This window comes from Heloderma suspectum, chromosome 3 (genome assembly GCF_057233095.1).
Source record: "Heloderma suspectum isolate Gila_16-S chromosome 3, 16-S_ref, whole genome shotgun sequence".
In the NCBI taxonomy this organism is placed as follows: domain Eukaryota; kingdom Metazoa; phylum Chordata; class Lepidosauria; order Squamata; family Helodermatidae; genus Heloderma; species Heloderma suspectum.
Genome location: NC_139460.1, coordinates 124,257,112 through 124,271,968, shown reverse-complemented (window position 1 = coordinate 124,271,968; position 14,857 = coordinate 124,257,112).

The following is a 14,857-nucleotide window of genomic DNA, read 5'->3' as shown; positions in this document are numbered from 1 at the left end:
TCAGTCCAAAGAATCTTATTCCAGAACTGGGCGGGCTTTTTAGGTGTTTGGTGGCAAAGGCTAATCTGGCCTTTTGGTTCTTGAGCATTATCAGTGGTTTGCACCTTGTGAAGCCTCTGTATTTACATTCATAAAGCCGTCTCTTGACTGTAGATGTTGACAATGACATGCCTACCTCCGCAAGAGCGTTCTTGATCTGGCTAGATGTTGTGAAAGGGTTCCTCTTCACCATGAGCAGAATTCTGCAGTCATCCACTTTAGTTGTCTTCTGTGGCCTTCCAGGCCTTTTGCTGTTGCTGAGCTTGCCAGTTAATTCCTTCTTTTTCAGGATGTTCCAAATTGTTGTGTTGGCCACTCCCACTGCTTTTGCTATCTCTCTGATGGGTTTATGTTGTTTCCTCAGCCTAATGATGGCCTCCTTCACTCGCATGGACACCTCTTTGGACCTCATGTTGGGAGTTCCAGTGAACAGCTACCAAATGCAAATGTCACACTCAGAACCACCTCCAGGCCTTTTATCTGCTTGATTGGTCATGGGGTACCCAGGAAACAGGCCACACCTGGCCATGCAGCTTCTTGTCAGCCATTCGTTCCATTACTTTTGAACCAAGGATGGGTGTGTGTGTATGCCACTGGCTGTACTTCCTGAATAGTTAGTGCCCCACTTTTGTCACACCCCTTGAATTACAGCTGAAAGTCCTGACTTCGCTCCCATCTGAGTGTGTTTCCTTTCAACTTCAATGTGGTGGTGTACAGAGGCCAAATGCCAAAACAGTTATCCTTGTTCCAATATTTCTGGCCCTGACCATATCCCTTTATCTTGGGCTTTTGATGCCCATCAACAGATGTAGCTACTTTTTGTAGCCTTATATTAATGCATGTGACATGCCTTCTTCTGCAGCAGTTGTGATAATAAGGGAAATTTTGAACTGTGTTCTCTGATTTGGTCTATCACTATAGTTTTGCATTTTTTTATTGCAGCTGTGAATCAGAGTGATAGTTTTTTATAATTTCCCCACAATAATACCCCCCATTTATTCTCTCACACATTGCTCTTTGTTCCTAGACTAATTACTTCACATTTTCTCCACTGAGCAGCACTTGCTATCTGCTTGGCTCATCAGTTAAATGACTGAAATCCTTTTGCACCCATTTTACCATCAGTTTTGCAATGTTACCATCAGCAACATGGTGTATTTTATATAAGCAGCTCAGCCAATCACTGTTGAAGCCAGAGTGTGTGACTGTGAATCCATATGATTTGTATGGTAGAAATATTTGCTGTGGATGTTTTTAACTTCTCCAAATGGTCTTTTTGTTGCTTCCTCACTAGGTTTTTTTTCCAGATTAGGCTCTTATCACATCATTGCCCTGCTTCATTCACAGAATTTTACTAGGGATCCAGACGACATCCACCCCTATTAGTAACCTTCTTGGGTTTTCCCACCACTTCTGTCATTTTTCTTACCATGGAAAATGTTAAAAATAAAAAGATGAAATGGTTGCATAATACGTTTTGATGGATAGTGCTAGGAGCCCTCCATCTGGAAACACCGTGGGTATCTTTCCTGGAATTGTCATCCTTTATTCACTCACTTTTCACAGGGCATCTACACAACATCAATGAGAAATCATTGCATTCAAATGTTTTCTGTGTTGGAAGTGTGGGTGCAACTCAGCTAGCTTCAAAGAGAAAGGCAGATGTCTCTGCATGGAAAGGGAATAGAGAGAGGACCTCCATGCTCCCTAGACTATCCTCTAATCTGTTCTGACCTTCGTTCCCTTGGTAGACTGATAATCTTAGGGTTGCTGACCCTACTTCCTTCTTCATGCTGTCGCTTCTCAGAGAGGAGACATCTCTTTGGGTCTTTCTCCATCTTGAGTTGGGGACCCTCCTATACAACATGTATTTCCTGGAATGAATGCAAGCTTTCCTGTTCCTTTGACCCAGGCTCCCTTCACACCTGATATTTTATCCCACTACAAACTGGCCCTTCTGATTTCAAATCCTTTCTGGGATTTAGACTGGCCCTGTATACAGACATCTCCCATAGCACTTCCCTCCGCTCTATATCTTTTCATGGCTGGGCAGAGCTGCACGGAAAAATCAGGACAGAAGGCGGCTGCTGGCTCCTTGGCCCCTCCCCTCCACTGATCATTGGGTCCTATAACTTGATTGATGGCTCCACCCATCCCTCCGCTCCTCTGCAGCAGGAGGGAAGCCGGAAGCCCTTCTAGTGACTGGGATAGTGAGCTATCGGAACTGCCCTCTTCCCCACCCACCCCAGTGCTGTTATTGCTCTTCCCCCTTATTCTGGCTTGCCAATGACCCTCTAAGGTGGGCTAGGAGGAGAAAGAGTGGCTGGCTGGCTTCCCAATCGTACAGATGTTTTCACAGGCATGAGTGCAAGTCCGTTTAATAGTTGTACGCACGTACATGCCACCCCTGTGCAGTTGTCTGCCCCACCTTCTTCCATGCCATCCTAGATGGTTGCCACTCAGAAGACCTTGTGGCAGCAATTACAGTGGTTTGCTGTAGGTGGGAGAGAGCACTATGGAAAACCACCTCAGCATTACTGCCTTATCTAAAACAACTCCACACACAAAAAAGAAACCATTAAAAATGACTATTCCAAGCTCTGCATTATGAATTTATTCAGGGGAGGAGAAAAGGGACTTTTAATACCCATTGAAATCCTAACTGTCAAGCCTTTCTCCTGCGTGGCTGAGAAGCGAGACTCCCCCATCCACCCTGGGAGGGAAAAAGCCCATCAATCTGGTGAGCAAAAGGGAGAACAAGCAGTCAGTGAAGTCAGATGCTGCCGCCATCTCAGCCATTGGTGCCAGGGCAGTGCAAGTCCTGTAGACCGAAGCACAGATCCAGTGCCCCTCCAAAGTAAACCATGATGCATGTGCAACAGCGCCCATAGTGGAATGGGAGAGAGGTGGAAACAGTCACTGGAAGTGCGGTCAGTGACCTGCCCCTCCCCACCAAGTTGTTGTTATGACAGTGTTTTTCAACACCCCCCAGCACATGCCCACGCAAAATGGGACAATGCTAAAGCGGAAATACACGGGGAGGAAATGGCAATTTCAATCGCAAGCACAGAAAATGCTGGGGTTTCCTTGTTCTCAGATAACACAGGAAGGAGGGGAAGATGTGAGACAGCAGGAGAGCAGCAGCATCGTTTAAAGCACCTGCAAAAACCTGTGAGTAAAGAAGAATGATCACACTAAAGACCAACTGAGAAGGTGGCCCCAGAGTCTCCAGTGTGATATATCCAGGGTAAAGCGTGCTCCTTCAGCTAGGATTTCACACAGCTCAGCCTCGTCAAGTGTATCGCTGTTCCGCCAACATTCTGTGCTGCCATCCTGTTCCTTTTCATACCTGATTTGTGGTGATTTATCTGATTTAGAAAGCATTTGAGGCTCCAGTCTATCCAGTGTGGCCTGGCAAAGCACTACTGCTACCCCTGGTTCCTTTCCCAACCCCCTTTCCCTCTCCTTTCCCCCCCTAACCTGAGTCTTCAATATGTTTCATTATACAGCTGTTAGGTGGCTCTGTGCTCTAGCTCCTCTTATTGCAGGTTTTTCTCTTTTCACAAGGGAACTCAAATGCAATGCAAGCGCTGTAATTTGATAGCTCATTATCTCCAATCTTTTACAAAATGGAATAAAGGTCATTTGGTGCAGGAGATGCCCTGGAGGTTGACGACATCACCTGAAGGACCCACAAACTTCTGTGAGTAACCAGTCTCGATAGCAGGATGAAAACTCCATGTGAAGAAGCCCTAGTGCTGATTAGGAGGTAAACTGGAGAAGAGGGCAGAGGAAATGAAGCCAGCACTAAACACATTAAGGAGAAAAGTTGGGGAGGGATATTCAGCCAGCACTCAGGGAGATATCCTCCATATTTGTGTGCACTCACACGAGGAGCAAACTCTGCTTCTCTGCCCTACCCCAGGACTGGTGCCATCACTCAGGGGAAGGTATGAGAGAATCCCAGCCCACAAACATGTGATGTATACACTTTCTATATTTGCTATACATTTTTAAAAAAATTAAATTTGGTGCATGAGCAGAATTGTGCTCCTAAGAATTAAAAGAAGATACAGGAAGTGATCCATCTCCATTCTACCCACCCAGCCTGCCAGTTTCAAAAGCAGACATCCCTCCTCCCCGTTTTTGCTTGATCACAGTTGGTCATGTGGGCAGGCTGTAGGAATTTTAATGAAGAAAATAATGTTGTACTAAGTGTCGTGTGGAACCACCATTCTCATTTGACTTCCAACTGATTCAGCAACAGTGATGCTTTAACAGCATTAAAGAGCCTTAAGATGCAATCCTATGCATGTTTAGACAGAGAAAAAGGGTTACAACTCTTTACATAGCTGGCTGGGGCATGCTGAGAGTTGCAGGCCTTTCTTCTTTGTGTCCCTGTGCATCACACATACGGGCTCTGTGCCTGCACACAGCCTCGATTCAGGAAACTTATATATATACCTGAGGATTTGGGGTGGGAACCCCTCCCCCACCATCCCACTGCGCATATTCCAGTGGGTTCCTGCTCAAAACCTCAGTTCTTCATCGACCACCATTGTGGTAGCACTCAACTGAAGGGACTTCTTGGTCTTTGGACTGCGCTGAGAGGGATTTCTGTACTTTTTTTCTTATTTTCTCTTCTTTCTATCTAGTTCCTCTGTCTTTACACTTATCTGGTTTTGATTTATTCTAATTTGTTTGCTTATAGGTGATCAATCAGTTGCACGTTCCTTAGGGTTTATGGCTGCTAAGGCCCCTTTTCGAAAGTGCGTTTGTAAACCACCTCCCAGAGATGGTCACTCACTATGCCTACTTTGTCTAGGTGAAGGACAATATTGTGGAGGCCTGTCAGCATTGTATGTCATTTATCAAGCAGGGTAGAAAAAACCGTGCTGACAGGCTCAAGGCTATTATTTGGGAGAAGGTTTTAAAAGCAGCAGGCGCCGCTAGGAAACCTATGGCATCGGGTCAGATCGGTCAATAAGCGGGGCTAAGACTGCAGATAAGCCTCCCTGACAGGAGATAGTTGAGAAGTTGGTGACTTCACCTTCTCAGTTAGCTCCGGCTCTAGCCACGGGCCATTCTGACCCATCTACCCCAGGCTGATATTTGGCAATCTCACTAGCAAAGAAAATATCAAAAAAAGGCAAGATCTTCCCATTCTTCAGAAGCACAAAAGAAAAGAGGAAAGAATCTAAAAAAGTTGCTTCTCCAGCTAAGTCACTAGTTTGGCTGCTGGCTCCTCCTCCAATGTTGGATTCACCAATTCTAGTGGTTTCAGCACCTTCGGTATCAACATCAATACTGGTACCAATGGCTTCTATTTCAGAGGGCAAGATAAGAGACTCAACACCAACTCAGGATCAAGGGGATGTTGAGCAGGCGGAACCATGGGTTATCCTCGCAATCAGTCTGTTCTGCTTATTCTCACGAAGGCAAAGGGGCACCTGCCCCTAGACGAATATATTTCAGAAAGAGATCACAATCTCCCCATTCCGACTGGGACGGAGGATCAGATTGGTCTTTTCCCCTGAGGCATCACCATGATTGGGATGACTGGAATTACTATTGTTACCATCCCCATCTGTATGGCCATTATCCTTATCGAGGAGTGTTGCGACATCATCAGGAGATCTCTTCTCCAGCTCGACCATCTGGTGCAGACGTTTTTGTGCCACCACTGCCTCCTCCGCCAGTGGCGAAGGTGCCTCCTCCTGCATTCCAGCTGCCTGTTCCCCAGTTTCCTTCACTCCCTCCTCAGTTATCGGCTCCTAAGACGTCCGAGACGCACAAAGCTGATGAGCTCAGATTAGCTTCTCCGCTTCCTCAAGCAGGATCTTCTAGGAATTATGAGAGACAGGTTCAAAGGGACTCCTCTTTACCCCAAGGGAAGAGTACCAATCTGCCTCTGCTTTGATTTCCTCTGTTCTGCTATCACTCTCGTCGCCTGATGGTGTGGTGGGCTCTCAGGACCCTCCTCTCCTTCAGAGGATATGGGGTATTTCTCTGAACAAGTCTCCAGGATGGCCCAATTGCTAGGCCTTGAGACTCAATAACCAGTGGAGAGAGTCAAGGATCCAGTATTAGATGTTCTGCATACTGACTCCAGTGCTCCAGTGGCAATTTCCTTCCTGCCGACGCTTCTCCAGACAGTGCAGCTTTCCTGGAAAGCAACCTCCTCCATGACTGTGACTTCAAAAAGACTGGAGAACATGTACAGGACTCAGGAGAAAGATGCAAGATTTTTATTTACTTATCTTCCACCTAACTCGGTTATTGTAGAGTCATCGCAGGGAAGATCTAATCGAGTCCACTCTTCTCCAGTAGATAAGGAGGGTAGGAGATTGGACTTAATGGACAGGTGTATATATTCTTCCGCCTCCCTTGGTTTAGGGGTCACTAACTACCAAGCGGCCATGGTGAAATACCAACTCTTTTTGTGGGAGAAGTTTGGCTCCCTGTGTGACTATCTTCCAGATGATCAGCGTGAGTTGGCATATGTTTTTCAGTCTGAGGCCACTAAGTTTGCAAGGCAACAGATTAAGACCACTCGGCATGAAGCCGATTGTAATGCCAAAGCGATGTGGGAGCCATAACGCTCTGACAACATGTGTGGTTGAGATTGGCAGGCCTCACACAAGAGGTGCACTCCCAAACTGAAGACCTTCTGTTTGACAGCAAAGGTTTATTTAACTCTAGGACTGACGAGGCCATGGATTCTATTCAAAAGGCAAAGACAACAGCACAAAAAATGGGACTGTCACAGGCTCAACCGGTGTTTCGACAATGCTGCTGGTACCATCAATCATCTTTCAAGCAGCCTCAACCTCAACCAGACAGGCAGACATGCCAGCAGCCAGCCTCTCAACAAAAACATCAATTTTCCTCAACATCATTCTTCCAGTTGTCTCACAGGAGAATGGACAATATGAGGAAACAACGTCTTTAATGGCCTGCTTTTGGTGCCTCATTTCCCGGACCACTCTCCAATCTTTGGTTCCTGTCTCACAGCCTTTCTTCCAGCATGGCAGCAAATAACAACAGACTCCTAAGTCTTCGCTATTATTCATCGAGGTTACAAAATCAAGTCCTACACTTTTCCACCCATTTCAGGCATCGCAGAGTCGACTTCATCCCTACTTCTCCTAGAGGAAGTGGACAAGCTTCTTTCAGAGGGTGCAGACCAGTTCTTCCATTAGAGACGCATGGGGGGGTACTCCCGTTCCTTTGCGATGCCCCAAAAGGACAGTGGACTTCGAACAATTCTGGATCTCAGGGGGGTCAATGTGTTCATTCCATCCAAAAAGTTCAGAATGACTATACTGACTTTGATCCTACCCCTACTGCCGAGAGGAGATTGGTTTGCAACCATCTATCTGAGGGATGCATATTTCCATATTTCAAGAGAGGAGTTCAGCCAACGTTTCCTCTGGTTCACAGATGGCGATTTTGCTTACCAGTTCAAGCTCGCTACAGCTACCCAGGTTTTCACGAAATGCATGGCCGTGGTGTGTGCCCATCTCAGGCTTTGAGGAGTCCAGATCTATCTTTTCATCAACAAGCGGCTTCTGGTTGCCCAATCAAAGACCCACTTGCAGAAGACCATCCTACTCATGATGCAGTTATTGGGAAACCTCGGTTTGTGTGTGAGTGCAGAGAAATCATCTTTGGTGCCATCCCAGATTGTCCAGTTCATCGGAGCCTCCAAAGACTCCTTGGAAGGTCGGGTGTTTCTTCAAGATTGAACACAAGTGTCACTGCAGCTTGCATCAGACGTTCTAGCCTGCTGTACCGTACAAGCCTACATGGTACAGAAACAACTTGGGCTGATGGCAGCTACAACTGTGGTGGTCCTGTATGCCTGCCTTCACATGAGGACACTGCAGAATTGGTTTATCAGGGCATTTGGCCTACGGCAAGACTCCCAGAGAGTCATGCTATGGCTCCCTTCTGCGGTCAGGGCTTTGCTTCATTGGTGGATGGTGTCGTCAAACCTCTTACGAAGCCTGCCTTTCCACCTTCCCACTCCAGTGATGACTGTCTCATGATGGATGCCTCGCTGTTAGGTTGGGGTGCTCATTGTGTACGCCTCAAGATACAAGGACTATGGTCGATGGTAGAGGCCAACAGTCACATCAACGGCCTATAGCTACTTGCAGTCAACAACGCCTTGAAAGCCTTTGACATGGTTCTTCATGGTCGTCGCATTCAAATCACTTCCGACAACATGATGGCGGTATTCCACTTCAACAAACAAGGGGGGACTCATTCAATGTCATTAGTCAGGCTGATGATACAAATCTTTGAGTGATGCCTCACACAGGACATAACCTTTACAGCAATTCATATTGCAGGCGAAGACAACATCTTGGCCAACCTTCTGAGTTGATCCTTCCTGATGTCTCATGAATGGGAGCTCAATCCAAACATCTGCAACCTCCTGTTTCATCAGTGGGGTCTCCCATCCCTGGACCTTTTTGCATTGGAGGAGAATGTAGTGTGACGCAGTTTCTGCAGCAGAACAGGCAAAGGGGTAAAGTATCTCAGAGATGCCTTTGCCAGGAATTGGAAGGGATGTTTCCTCTACACGTTCCCACCATTTCCTCTTCTCACCCGAGTGATCGCGAAGATAGAGAAGGACGAAGCACAGGGCAACCTATTGCGCCATCATGGCCCAGGCAGCCTTGGTTTGCCAAACTCCTGCGTCAATCCAGAGGGGACTATCTTCGACTCCTGTCTACACCAGCACTGCTGTCCAGGGACAGCGGCAAGGTGAGACCTCCAGATTTACTTACTTTATGTTTCATGGCGTGGAGGATCTGGCGGCAGACCAGATAGACTTACCTGCTTTGCTCCAGTCTGCTCTTGAGGCAGCTAAGAGACCAGCTACCAGAAAATCTTATGCAAGTAAGTTTTACTCTTTTCGCTCAGGACAATGGCTTCGATCCTGTCCATTATACGGTACAGGATATTCTGAATTTTTTTTTTATTCTTGCTTCATGAGCAAGGACTTAGAAGTTCATCTCTGAGAGTTTACATAGCAGCTATTTTGGCTTCCCGTTTTGCTAACAATGTCTCCTTGGTTTCCTCGCATCCTCTGATCCATCAGTTTTTGAGGGGTGTTAGAAATCTTGCTCCTCCTGTGAAACCCCCGGTACTGACATGGAGCATGTCTGTAGTGCTGAATGCACTACCAAAAAACCATTTGAGCCACTCACTACAGCAGATTTTTGTCTTGCTAAAGGTGGTGTTTTTAGTAGCTATCAAGTTGGCATGACATTGTGGAGCGTTACGTGCTGTTTGAGTGGACAATCCATACTTACTATTTCGTAGGGACAAAGTTGTGCTTTGTCCTGACATTGTTTTCCTGCCTAAGGTGATTTCGAATTTTCATTTGGGTCAGGATATTGTTCTTCCTGCTTTTTTTGTCTCGCCCTCAACAGTGCTTGAAAAGATGCTGCACACCTTGGATGTTTGCAGGGCTTTGGTGTTCTACAAAGCTAGGACAGAGGCGTTTCGTCAATCCCAGCATTTGTTCATCTGTTATGGTGGTTCTAAGAAGCAACTCCCTGTCTCCTCCCAGCACCTAGCGTCTTGGGTAATCCAAACTATTAAACTGTCTTATGAACTACAGGGCTTGGAGTTGTTTGTGAAGGCACACTCAACCAGAGCAATGGTGACACTGGTGGCATTTGAAAGAGGGGTTCCCCAAATTCCTCAGCTATAGAAGTTTCCCAAATTGAGGCTCCTCACAGACACAGAGCCCATATGTGTGAATGCACAGATGACCACTCAAAGAACTGCAACCTGACTTTTCTCTGTCTAAATTTGCATAGGATTGTGCCCTTAGTGTAGAAGCACCCATCTTATATTATGCTTATGAGTTATCCTTCAGAAGAGACAAGGGAGCTGTAGGCACCATCTACACTATGGTGTAGATGGTGCCTATGGCAAAGAACCTGTTTGTTTTAGGGAAACCTGATCAAGTAATGATGGCAACCTGAGACTTTGACATGGTGGTCAAGCATAAGGACCCACGAAGACATCAACTCAGGGCCAGCTCCACATTGGAGGGGGCCATGGGCAAATGTCTTAGAATGGACCCTCCTTTGTTAGTGGGCTCTGGTGGGCCTTGCTGGCTGTGCTTTGAACAGTCCTAAGTGATGGGGTGTATCCATCCTTTCAATTTCCCACAACTCCTCAGAGTGACACTAGGCTGGGGATATTGTGGGAAATTTTAATGGGAGCTAGACCTGGCAGTGCTTGAAGTGCTGAGCCAGGAAAAAAAATGGGAAGGGGACCCAAGGCAGGCACCAGCAGAAAGCCCTGGCAGCTGACCAAGGATGATGACCACTTCAGTTCAGATTGAGGTTTTAACTAGCAAATGACCCACAGGCAGTTCTACAAGCTAAGCAGGTCTTGCCCTTCTGTAAGCCACTCAGAGGTCTTGGGAGGAAAACCAAGGTAAGTATTACAAATAGATTTTGGAAATGGCCAACATGGGAACTGCATTTGGTTGAATGGCAGAGTAGAAACATAAGAAATAAATACTTTTTAAAAATGCCAGTTCCCTAAGAAGGCAGCTTCCTGATCCTAGATAGAAAACACGTGCCAGTTGTTCAATTTGTTCTTACTGGTGCATGAATTGAGAAGAGGCTGCCATCCCATACACCAGTCTTCCCCAACCTGATGCTCTCCAGATGTACTGGACTACAACTCCCAGCACCCCAGCCAGCATGAGGATGCTGGGAGCTGTAGTCCAACACATCTAGGGGGCACCAGGTTGAAGAAGGCAGCTATCAAATTCCTGCCCTGTAGCAGACATTCCTGCATTAAAAGTTGCAGAAACAAACGTGAGATGTCCAGCATTATTGTTAGCTACTGCCTTGGGTGGTCTACTAGAAGAAAGGTAAGCTAGAAACATTTTAGAATAAACAAACAAGACCATTTCCAGAACGTCACCCTAAATGTAAGCTGAATTCAGATAAGACTATTCATAGCATACTCCAGCCTTCCCTAACTAAATGATTCCCAGATGTTTTGGATTTCAACTCCCATCAGCCCCAGCCATGACAGCCAATGTTCAGGAATCCTGGGAGTTGTAACCCCAAACATCTAGAGATCACCAGGTTGGGGAAAGCTGGGGTATCCCCTTGATATGGAAGCCGGAATGCTGCCAGTTCTGGATGGGATCATGTTCTTTTTGTACCTTCCTTGACCTAGTCCAGTGCTGTAACCAGGGGAGGATCTTCACGACAACAGAATGAGAAGCGTGTTGGAGATTCATCCAGATTTTCATGGAATCGGCTTTGGTCTGTCAGGGACACACAAAGCAAGATAAGCCGAGTGTACTGCACCTTTAAAATCTGAATTTCAGGGGTCACACAGTGCTTGAAAGGAACATACTTCCAGGTGGGGTGGGGGATTAGAACTGAATGTCTTCAAACTGGCAGGGGCTGCTCAACCAATAAAAGAGGCTTGTTTCCTGGCCCATGTTCAGGCTCCCCACTGCTACTATGAATGGAGAGCAACTCATTTTTCCCCATGTGCACAGATTTCCCCGAAGAAGCCAAAATCCCCATTTCTCAAGTTCAACATCTGAAGGCTCTCCCTGAGACCACCCCAATTTCACCATATTCCAGCAATCTTCTGCGGAGTTATTGCTCCCACTCCGTTTTTCCCTATGTGTGCACTTTTGCCTTGAGAAGCCAAGATCCCCCGTTCTTGAGTGCAGCATCTGAAGGCTCCCCCTGAGACCATCCCACCCCCACAATTTTGCCCCATTCCAGCAAACTATCGTAGAGTAATTCCTCTCTCCCCTGTTCCCCAATGTGTGCACTTTTGCTTTGAGAAGCCCAAATCCCTGGTTCTCAAGTGCAGCATCTGGAAGATCCCCCTGAGAGCAGCCCTCCCCCAGTTTTGCCCCATTCCAGCAAACTGTTGAGGAGTTATTGCTTACACACACACACACTGCCTTGCTCCTTCTCTGGGCATTTTCTCCCTGCTTATAGTGACAGGCTCCCAGGACCTCACCAGATTGGAGAAGTGATTTTACATAACATCAAAGAAGCGACTTTACACAATATCGGAGATGCAATTTAACACAGTGGAGAAGTGAAGTAATGCAAACATCAGAGAAGTGCATCATCATGGAGGCTAATTACTGGCAAAATGGGAGTGCAGGGTGACTTTGAAGGCTGGAAAGGCTCAGAGATCATGGCCAGGTGAAAGACACCCCCCTGGGCAGGGCTATCATGCCAAAGTAAATGTGGAGGATAAAGGCACACAGCACCAGAAGCACGGAGAACCCAAATTAAAGAACTCAAATGGAGTAAAAGTAGTCTCAGAAAATCTGGCTTTTCTATCAGAAATATCCAGGATGGCTGCAGATTGGCCATGAGCATGATGTCATCTGCCGCCAACAACCTTGAAATGCTCCCAATTCTCAGCAACCCCACGCCCATTAAGATAGCCCCCAGGGGTGATTGACATGCACTACAGGAGGATGGTTGCACATTCGTTTGTGTGTGTGAGTGCAGTGTGTGTGTGCATGGCTGCAGTAGCTGAGTGGCTACAGCCAGCTTGTTTATGACTCTTGTGCATTAATTACTGACAAAACAGCCCTGCCAGAATAAAGGTGGCAATTGAAGATCATAAGAAAGGCAGACAGGTTTAGCAACAGGAAGCCTTCACTTGGCCAAGGAGGACTGAAATGCTGAAGTTCATGCATGTTTAAGAAGAAAGGAGGCCACAGGGATCTGCACATCACACAGCATGTATGCAATGAGAGTTTTCAACAAGATACAAATAGTGACAAGAGGACAATCCAGGTTGGGACCTCAGTGGGAGGCAAAAAATTAAAGCCCCACCAGGATCCTAACCTGTGCCTTCTGTGCCTGCTCTTTGGGCCTGTGCTTAAAAAATATTATCATGCAATTAGTAATTGTGCAAACAGTGCCGCATCTAGTTTGGCCTTAAGCCTCTCTATTTCACTGCCCTGCTTAATTAGAAGTCAATTTCCACAGGAAAATTGTCAAATTAATGAGGCCTGTCTTTCCCAAGCACTATGTGTCTTGCAGACCCATTTTGTTAAGCTAATCATGCTTTTTTAAAAATTTCTCAAAAGTCTCTAGTAAGCAGGAACCTCAAAATTCCACTTCAGGTGAAACTTGGTGCAACTTAGAAATGTGTGGAAACATTTTACTCATCTCACTGAAATGCATTTGTGATGTTAAAATCCCTTGGATTTCTCCCAGGCAAGCCCTTCTAGATTTGCCCTAGAAATTTTGCTTACGCAAAATTTAGTGGCAACCGTTATAGTAATCTCTTAGAACTTCCTCTTATAAACTGTTGTTGTCAAGCACATGTACATATGTTATCATATTACAAAATGAAAAAATTAGGAGCTATTTTGTTTCAGAATCTGAAATTATTTTACTGTGGAAATAACTTCGGGTGGATGGGTGTTTTTCTTTGTGGTTTCCTACACATTTGCTTCCTGCAGTCTCTCTGTGTGCCCATTAGATGTCAGTAAAAGCCAGCTGCATCTAGAGTAGGCATCTTCATGCTTTATTTTTCCCTCTGACAGCAACAGCGTGTTCAACATAGATTATCCTTGCACTTTAATCCCCAAATGTATCCATGTCTAAACTGAGTCGCTGTAGCAGACAGCAGCTAGGAATGTCCTGTAATGAATGATACCGATAAAGCAGGTACAGTGCGGCAATGCAGGAGAAGCCTGGAGTTGCATGCAAACTGTGTGGGCTGCGCCTGCAATGCAGCACTGTCTTGTATGAGAGATGTGAACGGACTGGCTCCAGCATTATACACAGCCATTGTAATGCAATCTTCTTTCCATTATGTTCATCTGCCACCGCAAAACCAGATTACAGGTTACAGGTTAATCTGTGCAATATCTTTCACTTACATGCAGGGACATCTCCCAAGTGCAAACTCTCTGGAGTGATTCCTTTTTAAATGGGATCCAGAAATCTACATGTACACAATCACAAAATGAATCACAGAATCTAATTTTCTGATGCAGCATCTAGTAGCATTTCCAGAAACATGACAATCAAAAGGGGCCTTGACTTGAAAACCTCCATGTTCTCAGAGCTTGCGGATGTAGACAACTTTTATGTCAACAGGAGATGACTGTTAGGTGATTTTTGCATGTTAACAATGGGAATGCTTTAAGGAGAAAGTGAGTCATGATTTGGACATGTTCAGGTAATGCAAACAGCTTGGGACCCAGATACCTGAAGGAATATGAGCCTTTCCTCATATGAGCCAGCCTGGGTTTTGGGGTCAGCTGAGAAGGCCCTTCTGAGGCTGCTGTCATTGGCAGAGATTAAAAAATCTATAACTCATCAGAGGGCTTTCTTGGCAGTAGCATCCTGGTGATGGAATTCTCTCTCCTCAGAGCACTGGTTGGCTCCTATATTATATACCTTTTGGCACCCACTGAAGGCTTTTCTTTTTTCAGAAGACCTTTGGGTAAAGCAGCATTCCCCAAAATCTGGTGCCTTCCAGATGTTTTGGACTACAACTCTTGTCGTCCCTAACCACTGGACCTTCTGGCTGGGGCTGATAGAAATTGTAGCGCAAAACATCTGGAGGGCACCAGATGTTGGGAAGGGATATTTAACAATAATAAGTGTATTTTTCCAATTTTTACACTATTTGCTACTTTTTAATTGTTGTGACCCACCCTGAGATGACGTGTGATGAGGGGCAGGATATAATTTTTAAAAAATAAATATATAAAAATAAATGTTAAATATGGAGACTAGAATCCTTCACAGCAAATCCCTTA